The sequence below is a fragment of the Cupressus sempervirens genome, chromosome 11 (assembly GCF_028749045.1).
Source record: "Cupressus sempervirens isolate cs-2001-9-10 chromosome 11, ASM2874904v1, whole genome shotgun sequence".
Taxonomy (NCBI): Eukaryota; Viridiplantae; Streptophyta; class Pinopsida; order Cupressales; family Cupressaceae; genus Cupressus; species Cupressus sempervirens.
In genome coordinates, this window is record NC_143128.1 from 157,203,408 (window position 1) to 157,219,516 (window position 16,109).

The window sequence follows — 16,109 nt, forward strand, 5'->3', positions numbered from 1 at the left end:
CTCTAGTATACAAATACCCTTATAAAACCAGGCTCCAGAAAGGGCACCCAAAATAGGTCCAAGAATATAAACCCAGAGCCCTTAAAAATTGAATGATATTAGTGCAGGTCCCAATTATCTTGTTGGGTTCATCGAACATCCCAAGAGTGGTCTATATAATTGAAAACATTTTTCATTTAGAAGCCACTAAACTCAAAAACGAAATACAATCCACCCAAAAACATAATTGGAAACACTTTTTTATTAGTTCAACATGTACGCTGCAAATAAAGCATTACAAGAGGCCACACCACCCACAAAAATCCATGCCATTTCACCTGGTTGAAAGATAAATCATCACTCATTAGTTAGTAATTAGATACTATGGTGAAGAAACTTCATCTAGTGAGCTATTACATATAAACTCTCTATTCTGTATATAAAATGATAAATAACTAAAATAATATATAACTTCTCTATTATGTACATCAAATGATGAATAACTGAAATTTAACTATATTACTAGACAATTTAACTATAAAAAATATAATTGGTTTTGGTTTCAAAAATTATTTTGTTGTATAGCAATTACTAGTAATGTACCATAAACATACACCCATCACTATTTTTCTTTTCCTCCTATGTTTTTTTCATAGTAAGAATATGTTATTGAATGATATACAATCAAATGTAATATAGATCTATAGAATTGTAGTAAATTGAATCACTTACTACTTTAGGGTATGTTACTATTTTTAAGTTAAAAGTAGCCAAAACTAGGGGGCTGGCCCATTATAGATAGACTTCAACTACAAGCGGATTACCATTAAAACTAAAATAACCCCTATTGCTACTAATAACAAAAACAAAGTTCAAAAGAATAATTAAGAAAGTATCAACAAGCTTAAACAAAGTAAAATATTAACAAAAGGATACCAGCCTTGCAACCTAAAAAGTCCAGTAACCAATAGATAAATAACATAAAAGAACAAAAGAGGGGAACCCTTAAGTTTTCTTAGCTCCCTTCCTCTCGAGGAGGATGTTTGCCTAGTCTTCTATGAGGAAGTCAAATAGCATCTTAGAGTCCACTTTAGAGAGGTCCCCTTTAGTGTCCTTAAGTAGGCTCAATGTGGTGGTAGCCACATGTGTCACTTTAATCATGAGCTTGGTTAGTAGGCACATTCTCTCCTCTAGTTCTTGTGGTCTCTCCCACACCTCATTACCAGCCTTATGCAGCTCATCCAGATGGCCATCGGTACTAGCCTTTTTAGAATCTTGCACAAATGAGGGGTTAGTAACATTTATAGAACTAGGCTTTACAAGGGAGGGGATCATTATGGGGGAGGGCACCCTATCCATCATATCTAAGAATAGATCCCCTATTAGGTCCACACATCCTAGATCAGCCATCACTGGCACATTCATCACATCCTTATTCTCCTTTTCTTCTCTTGAATTTGATTTGGAGGAATCCAAAATCTCCTCTTCCATCTCCTCCATACCTCCCTCCCCAATGTTTACCATTTTTTCTTTCATCCTCCGCTTGGGGTAGCCCAAATTCTCCAAGCATGATTCCTCCACCTGCGAGGCTCCCTCATTCAATGTCCTCTTAGCATTAAATTTTTCTAACCTCCCAAACCTCCTCCTACCCCCTCTCCTCTCTTCCTCTGACTTTTGCAACTCCTTCTCCTTCCCTTTCTCCTATCTTCCTTTTTCCCCTATGGAGGAGGGATTCATCGAGGACCCACTAGGTGAAGGCTATGGGGTAGGGGCTCTAGGACCTATGATCCTTAGGGGAACCATTTGCGGTCAAGGGTTCAGATGGGTAGGAATGTCAATTTCCATAATCGTAGGGGGGCATAGGGTGAGGTGGAATTGGTATAGCCTGAAGATTAACCCTTGGTGTAAAATAGTAAAACTAACCACCGTTTTCATTTTTTCTTTCACATCAATGATAGTATCCTCTAAATCATGCAGCAAGAAGAAATGACGCGAAATAAAATTTGAGTGATGAAAATGATTAAGGAGGGGAAAGTGATAGTAGTAGTAGACTCCATACTTTTCTTCCAGAGTAAGATATTTCATCAAAACCAAACAAACCTCATTCCATGGGTCAAGAAGTTTCTCTCACATGAAATCACCTCGATGTCAAGTCAGTTCCTCATCTTCCACAAAAAAATGTTGCAGGCTCACATCATCAGTCACCCTTGTAACCTTCTACCATTTCCTACCCTTCATGGCAAAACCCATCACCATAGCAATCACCTCCTCCAAAACATGAAATAAGATACCATTATCATGCCCATTGAGAGTCTCCATAAATAAGACAAAACCACTCTCCTTCAATAAGTACCACACAAAGGGCTTCCTCATATTTTCATCGATCATAGCTAGTTTAATGAACAACAAATACCCACCCATGTCTGCAATTGTTTTCTCTTCTCTCTTATTCTTTAGGGTTAGACACAATTTCTAAAATGGACTTCACACTTAGGCAGAAAAATCCAAAAGCAGAAATAATAATCACAATTAATTGTAATAATGAAAACATCCAACTTAGCAAGAAATATCATGTGTTGGCTGCCACGATCTATCCCCCAATCATTTCCATCATTCCTGACGCCCATCAACTTTTTAAAATATAATTCTTTTCTCTACACAATCTAAAATGACACATAAAGGGAAATAAATAGAAAATCCCCCATTTCAAACTTCCAATTTTTAGGCCATGTTTTTTTTATTATTGCTAGTACCCAAACCTTTAGTCCATGCCACTTGATCATCAAGGACATCACCGCTCCACTAGCTCAGTAGCATAATACAATATATCTTGCTAGGACTCATCATTTTTCACTTTGTGGTTCACTAACTCCCTTACTATATTTTGTAACACAATCAAATTCATCCAACATCTAAGTCCCTTAACCTTTAAGCCAATCATCGCCATACCATCGGCCACACTATTTCCCTCCTGAAATATGTGATTCAAATCAAACTTATTAAGAAAGGAAATTAGGTACTTCATATCATTTATCACACATTTGATAGCCCATCCTTCTCTCATATTACATTTAATAGTCTCAATAATTATTTTAGAATCTCCTTCAATTTTCACATCCCTCCATCTCACACTTATGACCAACTTTAAGCCCCAATACAAAGCCATCACCTCCGTGGTATTATTTGAAACTTTCCCTAGCTAACTAGTATACGCCAACAACATCCTTCCCTTGCTATCCCTAATAATCCCTCTACCCATTGAACCCTCTATTCTAGCAGCACCATCAAAATTCAGTTTGACCCAATTAGTAGGTGGGGGTTTCCATCGGGTTCCTATTCTAGCCAAAAGATTAGAATTATAAATCTCCATAATCCCTTCAACAAATGACCAACACTTGGCCACTTTGACCTCCAAGGTGGATATGGGGAATGCTAGTTTCCTCCACTTGATGCAACTAATGTTCTCAACAATCAATTTGTAGATCCTTTCCACCACAACATTCACCTCTTTCTCCTCATTCCTGAAGAGCTTATTATTTTTCTCTTTGCAAATACCCCAATAAATATGTGGGGGGAAAATTTTCTACATACTAATAAGGAGGGGGTGGGTGAAGGGACCCTTCCAATTCATCACAAATTGCCCCATGTTCACATTAAACACCCAATTCACTTCTAGCTTCTGAAGAATTCTACCCCACACCTACAAGTAAGTGGTTGATGTTTTCTTCCTCCATCTTACACATATGGCATCTATTTTGGTAATTGAAACCATCACTTCATTAAGTTGTCAGTTGTGAGAATTTTCCAATGAATGGTGGTCCACCAAAAAAAAATTGATCTTCAAGATTAAGTGGTTAAACCAAACATTCCCCCAGTCATTAGATTCAAGAGTTTTCTCAAACATTAATTTGTAGGCAGACTTAACCAAGAACTCACCTGTCGAGGTAACCTTCCAAATGAACTCATCATTCTTATCCCTTCCTAGGATTCTATACTCTTCTAGCATAGAATTAAACTCATTGATCGACTCCCTACTAATAATATCATTCTATTGCAACTTCACCTTTTTCCACTTTCTTCCCAAGTGAATGAAATCAACAACCATATCACCCCCTTGTTCCTTTAGGTTATTTTGGAGAGACCCAAACTTAGTTTTTATTAAAGGTATGGCTTGTTACTATTGAAAATATAACAATGGTGAGTATGAATGTGATAATGAATTCCACAACTAGTGATGCCATTGGATGTCTAGGAGGAACATTGACACCAACATCAATGGCCTCTTGTGGCACCCACAATCTAAGATATAATATAAATGGGAAGCTGATAATTTCAAAGACATTAAAAACCATCAATGTTAGCATTGTTAGCATCATGAAAGAAACATAATAAGAAGTCCTTTAGATCAAACCCAATTTTTATTTTCTATTCACTAGATTAGTTTACCTTCTAAAGAGATAGTTTTGTCATAGATGAGAAGACAAAACTAATTGTGAGATTTATGTGAGAACCAGAGATATGTCCCACAGTGTAGACTAGTGCCACTATAACCAGTCCAAAAATAGTAGTAACCTCAACTTGACCCAACACTTTATCCCTTGTTTCCACCATGAATCCTACACAACAAGCAAATACTAGGATAAAAGTCACCACGAATTCGGCTACTGCCTATGTAGAGAAATCATATGATTACATTGGGCAATATAGAAAAATAAGAACAAATGAAAATCCCATACATACATACATACATACATACATACATACATACATACATACATACATACATATAATTATCTAGTTTTATAATATTAATTTTATATTTCTGATTTAGATTGTGTAAATTTTTTGATCATCAATATTAAGAATCATACTAAATAATCAGACCAAACAAATAATCAGAAAACATAAATTCTAGGGTCCTCTTATCTCTACTTTGTAACAGTTTTTCTCATTCTGATAATTGAATTTATAATATGATCCATAATAGATGATGAAAAGTTTCACATATAACTTAAACTAAAAGTTATGATTAAGCCAAAGGGTTGATAAAGGTCAATGAGAATAGGATCCCCTTGAATGTTAATGGACTATATAAAGACAAAGATAAATACATACACTTACAGATACATCTCTATTATTATTAGATATAGAATTTTGTAAATTGTGACCTCTAGAAAGAGATTATTAGTTTTAGTAGCCTTGAAATCTTCCACTTCTAGTTTCTTTGTTTGAGAAGAGCATCCCATATTTGGAGCAACATTGTGGCTAGAGATGATTAGAGATGGAGGCATTGTGCTTTTCTTTTTCATGGCAAAAACCTTACCACTTTTTATTGTAGTAGTTTAGGTGTTTACATGTTATGTATTGCTCATTGAACTAGAGTTTTAGTACTCTTATAGGTATTAGGCTTCTCTTGTTGGGCATAATGAGAAGTTAGTGACTTATTAATATTTTTCTCTACAATGCCTTTATTCTACAATTAAAGGCTAAAAAAAAGAATTTTGATTGAAAGTAAATGCAACAAATGCACACAAAAAAACTAGTCTATGTTGGAGACTTCAACTAGGAGAAGATAATAAGAAATGAGAAAAAAATTGAATTTTTCAATCTAAGAAGTTACAAAAGAATATCTTTGTAAGAATATATCTATTGATTTATAAGAAATAGGGAAAAGAGGGAGAGAAATGGATAAATTATTGTGAACGAAGATCCAAATAGTTGAAAGAGAAACAAAGAAAAAGATCATACGAATATGCTAATATTTTTTTAATGGTATATTTGCAGCATATCCATACCTCATGGACACCTAGAATGGTTAACATATAAATTGAAGTTAATATAAAAAAAAGTTTCTAACATTGTGGATATCAAAGCTCAATTAGCTACTTCCATAGTTGTTTTTATTGTAAATTACAACTAAGAGATAAAGAGGCACCAAAAACACCAATATTAAAGTTAATTTAGATTACAAGACAATGTTGATAAAGGTGTTTAGCATATGGGAAATCACTAAAATTTGTTTATTCCATTTGAATAAATAAACTAATTTTGTTGACTCTTAATCATTATTCTTATTTTTAGCTTTTTATTTTTAAATTAATAAATTATTAAAAAAATTAAATGAATGTTTATGTTTATTTAGTTGATTTAATATATAGTATAGTATAAATATCTACTATCTTGATATTTTCCTATCTTCCTTTAGGCCTCAAGGGAATTGATTTCACATATTGTACTTTAAAAATGTAAGAATACATCAATATAATTTCAATCTTCTACTCTGATGATTCACCTCCTCTCTAAAATTCTTCCCATCCTAATAATTTAGCAGTACTCCTATGTTAAGAGAGTGTCCAAATGCAATAATACTTCAACATACATAGAGTGGATTACATAATCAACTATTACTTTACAAAGAAAATAAATTATTATTTTTGAGTGAGGGATTGAACTTGAGGGATTTTAGACTTTCCCTATCCTCTTGGTCACAAATCCATAGATTTCACTATCGATTCCTTCAAATTTGGCAAAACTGTCCTAATTAGGCCTAGTTGAATTACGCCTCCAAACTTGGTTTTTGGACTATAACTCCAAATTTCCTTTAAAAGGGTAAAAAAATAATTACCAATATGAATACCCTTTTTGAATTAATGCAATATTTTCTAGATCTTTAAATCTCAACTTGTCCATACACCACTTTTCTACTTTTATACCTAAAATTAAGAGTTTTAACCATTTCATGTCAACATCTACTAGGGTCTAATGAAATTCATAGAAAATATTGTCTTGGGAACTTTTCCATTCACACATAGTTTCCTCATATATCCCTCCTCCTCCTCCTACAATTCTGATATTGAACTTTCTAGCACATTCAACCTATCAAAAACAACTTGTTAGCACTGTGATCACCTAGCCATGCTTCAAAATCTTGTCAGGGGCATCACTAGAAATATAGAAAAAAGGCTTGTCAAAATTTATCCCTTTCTACATACATTGTACAAGGAATCCACTTCCAAATCCCTCAAGGCCATGATGATTCTATGGCGAGGGTTCACAAGGGATCTATTTTTCACATAATTGTCAAAACAAGAATGTCAAACTATCTATTTACAAAAGATTTTCTAACTATAAACAAATGAAATCCTATCCACATTCAATCTAAAATAAATTTTTTTGTGAGAACATGGACTATAATGATCCAACACAAACAAGAATCTTTCAATTCATTAATGTATTCATGCAATCCAAAAACATAAATTTGACAGTTCTGGAACAACACTTTTGTGGCTTTTAGTTTCAAAATTAACTTTGTACAACATCTAACCCTTGGAATTGGTATCCTTTATGGTTTTATCAAAGGTTTGAGATAGTTATCTTACTATCAACTCCATCCTCACAATATTCAACTTTCTTGTCACAATGTTGTCATGCAACTTTGCAAAGTTGCTAACAGCATTTTGCATTTCCTAGAAACTTTGACATGTGGCACTAGGAATCTTCCAAATAGACCTACTATGGTCTCTTTATTATGTCTAAGCATGATTTATTCTTTAGAGCATCCGTTCACATTATTTGGGCCAATTTGACCTAATTGAGAACTTTTGCAACAAATTGAGATCTTTCCCAATATTGCATCAAATGACAACATATGACCTCCAACCTATGCAAAAAGATGTAAAAACATCATGGAAGACACAATAAGCTCAAATCTAAACTTTCTCCAAACTTCTAGTGTATAAGACCCATAATAGAATCTTTCTTCCTAAAAACGTAAATACAAGGTAAGAAAAAACATCTAGAATGGATTAAGCCTAGTCAAATCCTATTGGTATTATGATATATTTGTCATTAGTAACAACACTTATTCGATTCTGAATGGTTACTGAGCTCATCACTCAGTCTACAGTATATACTGAGCATTTAGTGGTTACCTTGTAAGTTCATCACTTAAGCAGTTCATGTCGAGCATTCCTGAAGCTATCAAGTGAGTGTGCAGTTCAGCAGTTCACACCAAGCATTCTTGAACCTACCTAGTGAGTGTGCAGTCTAGTAGTAACTACTAAGTAGACAGTGTTCACCGAGATTCACAATGTCTACCAAGTCATTAGTTTGTGTGATAGAAGCCAATATTTATCAAGTGATAGATGTGTAGTGTTTACTGAGTGAAATCAAGGTAAACAAACGATTTAGTTTTTACCGAGTGACACTATATCTACCGAGTCACCAATGGTTACTGAGTTCCAAGCTATGTTGTGTGATTAGTATGGACTGAGCCTCTACTTCTACTGAGCGCATGATGATGCTAAGCAATGTAGTGGATGCTGAGTATTAGAAGGTCACCAATTTAGCTTAAAAAACCCAAGTTTTCTACTATTTGGCCGACTTAGTAATATCTTGTTTACTTTTTTTCTAGCTGACCTTGCAATTGTAGTTATTGGAATGGTATATATGTAATGTATCATTTGCAATATATGAGAGGAATGTGAAATGAATGGACTTGTAATGTTTTGAGAAGAGTGAATGCAAATTAGCAACAGAGCACAATATTTAGCAAGGTCAACGAAGAACAATAAAGATATATCAATCACAAGAGGTGATCTATACTTCAAGGATCTAATCAGGAATCAAGTTGTAAGTTAGATCTACTATTTCATTCTAATAGGTGAATCAATTTTCTAAATCCTTTAATAGGGTAGACTTAATAGTCTTTGTATAAATCTCCTAACAGAGTGCATACTTCATTGTATGTTTGTAAATCATCTAAAAAGGTGGATCTAGTAATCCAAATTGCTCTTAATAGGGCAGATCATTAGAAGTGATCAATGTAAGCCCTAAAAGGCCAAATTTATACTACAGTAGTGAAGTTTTGTGGGTATCATCCCCACCCCAGTTTTAATTTCTATTTGGAAGGTCTTGGGGTCACCAAATCTCTATGTTCATATGTTATGAATGTTTATCTTTCTCATGCATATAGTAGATTAAATGAATGAATGATGAATGGATTAAGTACTGAATTGATTTAAAGTTTTTGAGGTTACTGATTCACCCCTCCCCTCTCCATAACCTAGTCAGTCTTGATTATTTCCAACAATTGGCATAAGAGATTTATGGTTCTCATGATCAAGTTTGATAGCTTGAGAAAAGATCAAGGACAATGGAGATATTAAGACTTGACAAATCTATTGAAAATGAAAAGCTAGATCTAGAAATGGCCATGTTATAACTCAAAGAAGCAAAAGTGTATATTTCTCAATCCCTAAAAAGAAGGAAGAAACTTGCAAAAGAAATGAATGATCATTAGTATGTTGAGGCAAAGATTGAAGACTTCTTCCCATCAAAGAACTCCTAGAAAACAATGGCTCTCTACAAGAAGAAGTAAGAAAATTGAAAAGAGAACAAGAAATTTAGTCATTGAGAATGTGTGAGATTTTGGAACAAAGAAACAAGACAAAAAAAGACTTGGAGGCTAGGAATAATGAAATTCAAAATCAATCCCTTCAGTATGAAGATCTTATAGATCAACTTTCCAATTCAAATGAAGAAATCCTGAGTCTAAGGTCTGAAAATGAAAGAATAAGAAACAATCTAATTTTTGAAAGATAGATTAGTGAAAGCTTACAAAGTGACTTGAGATATGATAGAAAAATCTATGAAATTTTGGAAAATGACCTAATCACTAAAAAGAAAGTCAATGAAAGGATGATGAACTCTCAAGAGACATAGATCAATTGAATCAACAAAATGAGCAGAATCTTCATAGAAAAAAAGGTAAAGGTAGTCTTGGATACAAAGAAGAAGGTGAATCCTCCAAACAAGGTGCTCAAAGGAATCAAAGACCTACTTGCAATTACTATGGTAAGTTAGATCATACATCAAACAAATTTTGGAGCAATGGAAAGGCAAAATTCAAAGGTTAATGCTACAACTGCAATTAGCATGGTCACAAAGCTAATGAATGCAAGAAGAAACCAAAATTTGAAGACAAATGTCACAAATGCAAGAAGCAAGGTCACAAGGCATCTGAATGCAAATCAAAATCATTCAATCTAGTAGAAAAAATTGTCAAAGCAATATTTGGTTAGGATTACAATACTTGGTGTAGATGTCACTATTGTGGAGAATATGGACACATTGGGATAAATTGTGCAAGGAATCATTTAAGAAAGAAGGATACAACCATAAGATGTTACACATGGATTGAAGTTGGTCACATAGCCAAAAATTGGATGAATATAGGAAGAATTGAAGATGAAAAGAAAGCCAAAGCTGATAACATCCAAAAGCAGATGAGAGAATAGTGGATTCCTAAATCCACCAAGCATAATAGTTCAAATGATGGCAATGTCACTCAAGAAGGGGGTAACTCCACCATTTCCAATTAGATTCATGAAGGACGATCTAGAACTGTATCATCAAGTTATATCTAGACTAGTTCCAAATGAAAGAAACCAAAAGATCCAATCAGTATTTTAGATACAAAGGGTTACAAGAAATGAAGTCATATTGAGCAAGGTCAGTCACAGACTCAATCGAGCTAGGTTGGGAGTAACAAAAGCTTTTTTCGATTATCAAGTTACAAGTTTCTATTGAGAAAGTGAGTGAATGACAGCTTGTCAAGCACTATGTCATCAGAACTACTTTCATATCGAGCATTAATGGAAGATACTTTCATACAAAGCAGAGAGATTTCCAAGTGCACACAAGCAATTCCAAGTGATTTTGAGTGAATTTCAAGCAAAGAATTTGTTCAAAAAATTTATTTCACTTACTAAGTAGTGATGGCATCTAGAAGCACTAGCAATAGCAAGGCAAAAATAGGTTCAAAAATGTTGGTTAAGGGTGTGGAGTGGAAAGTGCCAAATTTCAAGCTAGTTCCAGCAATTGTAGAGTCACTTGACCCCAATGAAGCTCAATCTCAAATTCCACCAAAGGTACTCTTTATTAATGATATTCATACACACTTAAAATTCTTTGTTCAAGAGATTAGAACCCTAGAGATGGAAAATCCCCTAGGAGAAATGTGTGTTGATGGTTTGTTGAAACTCGAGCATAAGCATCTAGAGACCAAAGGATTAACCCATATCCCACATATGCCAAGGAATTTCCAGATTAAGTGGATTAGGTATATTCTCAATCAGTTTCACAATGGTCAATTATGGTTAGAGAAGCTTTTATTAATCACCAAGAAGATGATTCATAAGATTATAGGTCTCCCCATTCTGAGAAAAGCCAAAACTAACAAAACCCTAGGTCAGGATGAACTTTAGAAGAAAACCCTAGTTGAATGGGATGGTAGAGGTTTGAAGGTTAGCACTATTTTTGACATTGAATTAAGGTTTGACATTCATGTCATTGCTCAAAAGATTTATAGCTCTAGTCATTTGAACAGTGTGCCTTGTGAGGCCATGGATTTGGCATTCAAGGTTGTGAAGAAAAATTTGGAATTTGATCTATTGAGTTATTGTTAATACAACTACACAAGAATATGGACAGCATTTGGGCATCAAAGAACAACCCTTGCAAATTTGGTTCTTTGTTGACATGTCTTTTCTTCTATGTACAAAAATTCTTTCCATCCAAAGGATCTGTTGTGTGGAGAAAAGATACTCCTATTCTATATCAAATTAATGAATTCATTGCAGAAATGAGTGAAAACTTTGATAGCATTATGGATAATTACTTTGATGTATTTAAGGAGAAGATGAACAACAGTTTTTAAATTCCACCAAAATTGGTTGAAGACTACAAAGATGATGCATGCTTTATGGTTGACTATGATAGAGTGTACATTCAGGCAATCAGGCCCCAAGTTGCATGGGTAAAACCTCTTCCTTTTGAGGTAAATATTGATGAAACTAGGGATATTATTGAAGCACTAGTGAATGATCTAGTAGATCCAAAGCAATCCACTTTTGGAACTTATGATGAGGAAAAGGCCAGAATTGAGCTTGAAATCAAGTTACCCCAGGCTATCAACAAAGGCAAGAGGAAGATAGCCAAATTCAAAACTGCAATTGGCCCTCTCATGCTTACCCAAGGAAAGGAGAAGATGAATAAGAATCAAAAGATGAAGGTGAATCTAAGAAAGAGGAAGAGCCAGTCAAGAAGAAGGGTAAGGTAATCATTACCAAGCCACCCAAAGCCTCCACAACTATGTTTACCAGAAGATCAAAGAAGAAAGGAGACAATGAAGTTATATTCAGTAAGCCCTCTCTCACCTTCTAAGAAAGATTGAAACAAATGGAAGAAGGTGTAAGCATGGAAAATTTCAAAGAATTAAAATTTGAAACTAGAATAGATGTTGAGAAAATGCAAATTGAGGAGCTAGTACTCTCCAAGATGGGAAAATGGAAATATTCCCCTGATCAAATTGCCCCTAAATTTTCTAATGAATTACTAAAAAGATTATAGCCTAAATGGGAATCAGCTATGCAAACTACAAAGGACATATATGAACAATCTTTGAGATAGTTGCTACCAAGCCTTACCAATGCAAAGGTAAAGGAAGCAATGAAGAAGAATGAAGACAAGATGATAATTAGATTTCATACTTGTTTAATTTTGATAAAATATATTGAGTGTACAGTTAAGGATGCTACAGAAATGTGGAAGAACATCTATCATCTGCATAAGCCTAGTGATAATCGTATAGAAATCAAAGATGATAATGATGATGACAGTGACAATAATGAAGAAGATAATGCTCCATGTGTCACTTTTGATGTTGAGGACTATCAGGTACTAAAGGATGATGATGAAGTTGAACAGGAAGACAAGGATAAAGAAGATCCAATAAAAATTTTAGTAGTAGTTATTGCATCCCTTCCTCATTCTCCACCTAAAACTACTACATCATCATGGTTTGAGTTAGCTTCAGTAGGATTGATTGCATCTGCATTAGATATATCATATACTCCTGCCACATCATAGCTCTAGGTATCTACAATGGAAGTGTCTATCACTTCATCTACCAAGGTGGAGCCCTCTTCATCAACTCCCGAGTCATCTACTTCAGCAGTATGTACAGCTGCCAGTTCTTCAATGGTGACAACTTCTGCTGTAGCATGTACAATAAGTTTGCTAGTTTTCTCTACAATTTAGTCATCCATAGCTTCAACTGCACCAATTTTTATTCCAGTTAGTTCTTTAGTTATAATTATTCCATTTGGTACATTACCTATTGATACTTCAATTTTGAGAAGCACATCAATTTTTTATACAGTTGGTACTTCTCTCAATCTTTCTCTCGCTGGACCAATTCAAGATTTTTCTGCTAGTCCAACTTCATCAACCATTGTTTCTATTTTTAAATCCAAGGAAGTAAGCACTAAAGTAAAATGAAAAACTCCTCTAAAACTTCTACTTACTGGTAAGACAATTGATGAAGACATTGATTTGGACAAGGAAACATTTTTTTCCTAAGATAGATCTGGATACTGCCAAAGTTGATGAAATGAGACTAGTCAATTAGCTCTTAGAGAAAAAGGCAAGGTAGAAACAACTTAGAGATGAAAGAGATAGAGAATTCACTATAATTGAAAGTGCTAAAAATATAATTACTGAGGCAATAGGTGTTGATGTGGATTCATCTCAACAAATTTTGTTACAATTAGAAGAGGCTGTACATAAGTTCAATGAGGACACTTCTAGCCAAGATAAGCTTATAGAAAAGGCAGAGAAAAAGTTTGACAATAAAGTGCTTGAGCATATTGCTTAGCAAATAGCCATTAAGAAGATAAAACTTTCTACAATTTTCGCTAATCTTGAAAATTCTTTTACAAATGTAACATCCATTTTTGCCAAGCTATGTGATGTTACTGAGTTCACCAAAGAAATAAAAATAAAAATTGAGTAAGATTGATATAGATATGAAGGCTAGGGCTCAAAGGTTGTAGCTTGACCACAGTTCAAGCTTTGCACATTACATAAAGATTAGGTCTACACTAATAGACATCTAGAACATGATTCTTCCTATCATGGACACAATGCAGAAGCACATTGTTTATTCAAAAACATTGATCCATGATAACAATTTTTCAGTTGCAGATCATATGATTGAACTTTCTAAAGAGAGTTCAAGTGGCACTCTCCACTTGCAAAATTTTGCAAGACAACTGGGATAAGACATGAGCTCTTATTCTTAAGGTACATTCTAAGTTTCTGTCACATTTTGGTGTCTCTATATAAATATGATTATCTCTTTGGCATTATTGTCAAAAAGGGGGAGTAAGAGATAGTAAAATTCAAGGGGAGTAAGAGACAATGGAGAAAATAAGGGAGAATATAATAGATTGATATATGTATAGTGATAAGCTACATATATACCATGCCATATGTATGGAGGAGATATGTGAAGACATGTAAGAAATGTATATATGGTAGATTTACAAAGATCAATTTTGAAAAATCAAATCTAGTATGTCAGTGTACAAAAAGTTTGGCTCATAAGTGTTTTTGTCACTAATGCCAAAGGGGGAGATTGTTGGTATTGTGATATATTTGTCATTAGTAACAACAATTATTCAATTCTGAATGGTTACCAAGCTCATCACTCAGTCTACAATGTATACTAAGAATTCATTGGTTACCTTGTCAGCTCATCACTTAAGCAATTCACACTGAGCATTCCTAAAGCTACTGAGTGAGTGTGCAGTTTAGCAGTTCACACTGAGCATTCCTAAATCTATCGAGTGAGTGTGCAGTCTAGAAGTAACTACCAAGTAGACAGTGTTCACCGACATTCAAATTTTCTACCGAGTCATCAATTTATGTGATAGAAGCCAATATTTACCAAGTGATGGATGTGTAGTTTTTACCGAGTAAAAGAAAGGTAAATGAAGGATTTAGTTTTTACTGAGTGACACTATATCTACCAAGTCACCAATGGTTACCGAGTTCCAAGCTATGTTGTGTGATTAGTATAGACTAAACCTCTACTTCTACTAAGTGCATAATGATTCCAAGTAATGCAATGGATGCCAAGTATTAGAAGGTCACCAAGTTAGCTTGAAGAACTCGAGTTTTCTACTATTTAGCCAACTCAGTAATATCTTATTTACTTATGTTTTAGCCAACCTTGCAATTGTAATAATTGGAATGGTATATATGTAATGTATCATTTGCAATGTTTGAGAGGAATGTGAAATGAATGGACTTGTAATTTTTTGAGAAGAGTGAATGGGAATCAGTAGCAGAGAAGTATATTCACCAAGGTCAACAAGGAGCAGTAAAGATATATCAATCACAAGAGGTGATCCATTCTTCAAGGATCTAATCAACAATCAATTTGTAAGTTAGATCTACTATTTCATTCTAACAAGTGAATCAATTTTCTAAATCCTTTAACAAGGTAGACTTAATAGTCTTTTTATAAATCTCTTAATAGAGTGCATACTTCATTGTACATTTGTAAATCCTCTAACAAGGTGGATCTAGTAGTCCAAATTGCTCTTAATAGGACAGATCATCAGAAGTGATCAATGTAAGCCCTAATTGGCCAACTTTATACTACAGTAGTGAAGTTTTGTGGGTATCATCTCCACCCTAGTTGTACTTTCTATTTGGAAGGTTTCTGGGTCACCAAATCTTTGTGTTCATATGTTATAAATGTTTATCTTTCTCATGCATATAGTAGATTAGATGAATGAATGATGAATGGATTAAGTGTTGAATTGATTTAAAGTTTTTGAGGTTACTAATTCACCCCTCCCCTCTTAGTAACCTAGTTAGTCTTGATTATTTCCAACACAATAAGCTCAAATCCAAACTTTCTCCAGACTTCTAGTGTATAAGACCCATAACCTAATCTTCCTTCCTAAAAACTTAAATACAAGGTAAGAAAAAACATCTAGAATGGATTGAGCCTACTCAAATCCATCTAGGAGAAAAATCACATGACCTTCTAAGGTCCAAACACACCAGACTAACTTGGCTAAGGTCAAGGTTGTGTATTAAGAGGGTGCATATAATCCCTCTTTTCAAATAATTTTTTTTTGTTATCCAACCTAATAAAACATTTTTACATGTTAAGTTGGTTGTATTTGACATATTTGATATTATTTTCTCTATACATTAAAAAATTGATTATTCCCTAGACCTTGACACCTATTACCATTATTAAATTTCAAGGT

At 34.1% G+C, this 16,109-nt stretch overlaps 1 pseudogene; it reads right to left on the reverse strand.

Moving 5' to 3' along the window:
• Positions 1-243: 243 nt before the first annotated feature.
• On the reverse strand, positions 244-5,270 carry LOC149528678 (uncharacterized; annotated as a pseudogene).
• Positions 5,271-16,109: the final 10,839 nt, after the last annotated feature.